This window comes from Patagioenas fasciata, chromosome Z (genome assembly GCF_037038585.1).
Source record: "Patagioenas fasciata isolate bPatFas1 chromosome Z, bPatFas1.hap1, whole genome shotgun sequence".
Taxonomy (NCBI): Eukaryota; Metazoa; Chordata; class Aves; order Columbiformes; family Columbidae; genus Patagioenas; species Patagioenas fasciata.
This window is the reverse complement of record NC_092560.1, coordinates 30,281,125-30,282,795: the sequence shown is the minus strand read 5'-3', so window position 1 is coordinate 30,282,795 and position 1,671 is coordinate 30,281,125.

Here is a 1,671-nt window from a genome sequence, read left to right as displayed (position 1 = left end):
CCTAAGGAGGATTAAGAACTCAAAATTCTTTGCTGTATCATTTTAACTTCCATGCATTGGAAGCTGTATTCTCAACTATCTGACTGTGAACACGCATGCACTTTGTCTTGGTTTAGGGTATTTTCCATCTGGATCCTTCCAGTACTGGCAAATGAGCTCCCAAATGTCCTCTTTGCTTAATTAGGAACTTTTGACAGCTTCCAAGTTATTTTCTACCAATTTTTAGTACCCTTGCCCCTTGTAAGAAATACGCATCGGTAAATAAACTAATGATTATTCCTCTGACTTGTAAATCTCTGCTAACTGTAACCAGGCTAACAGCTGTGCTACTGTGCACAACTGTACAAGAGATTACAAACTCAAGTAACAATACAGCCAGCGTAAGAGATCGCTATAAACTAAGAACTGCCTGGGATGAAGAATATCTTGCACTTTGACCTGACTGATTTCTGCTTGAAATCACTGCTTCGTTGCAGTGCAAAATGTTACTTCACAGTGTCCCTCACTCTGGCATCTGTCAATGTGCTCCGCTGCAGCAGAATTCAGTACTTTGTAGGGTCACAGCTATGTGGAAAAGGAGCAAGCACAACCAAGGAAAGGCTTAGTAGTTATAACGTGGCTGAAATTATTTTTGTCTGCAGCAAACAAAAGCTCTAGGAGAGGCAAAACTTGGAACTGCCTTCAGCCAGTCTTTGCTGTATCGAACCAATTTACGTGAAGTTCCTGAGACACTATTCCAACAGCAAACCCAGCCAGAAATCACTTGGCAAGTCAGGATTCTGTGGGAAATGCCACATCTTACTTAAGGGAAAGCAAGAAACAGCATTTGAACCTAAAATTCAATGCTACATGCATATTTCACACCAGAATGTGATGAGGCATCCTGAATTGCCTGAAAAGACAGGGAAATCACCCATTTTGTGGGAGAACGCTCAATTTGCTGATACTATGTTTAATTAATGATTAAGGGTTGTTTTGGTCCAAGTTAGAGCAAAACCCCGTAGGAAACAATTATTTTGCAAATATAATAGGCTCGGGAAGGATTTCTCAGCAAAGCAATTTTTTAGTGACGATATTGCAACACCAGGTGTTCCACCTAAAGGTAGGCACACATAATAGGGCAAAAATCCCCTGCTTATATCCCCCCAAAATCCTGGCCACAATTTCCCTCCGCTGTTCCCCATTGGTTCGGTACTTCAGGGTTTACAGACTACCCTTCCCCTTATCAGTCTATTTAAGATATGGATTCCTGGTACTTTGGCTACCCTTCCCCCTAAATTAACTTGTAAATACAGGTATCAGTATGTATACAGGTGTCAGCATATACACCGGGAAGAGACTGTGTTTTACATTAGGGATTCATAGTCCGATGTCTCTCGGTCCTTCTCCTCAGCTGGGGTCAGGTGACAGGTCCTCGGTTACATATAAACAACAGTTCTTCGTTAAACCTTCCTTACAACCCTGTCCTCAGCTATGGAATGCTTCCATAGCAATGCTGCTTTAGAAACAGTAAAAGGGTAGTATTTATTACCGTTTGCAAAGTAACTTCAAAAGCAACACGTGCGAACCACGCCCTCACTGCACGACGCCTCTGCGGACGCCCGAGACTCCGGCGCATGCGCGGGCCACAGCGGGAGGGACAGGGGGAATGGTCGCCCCGCCCTTCCGCGC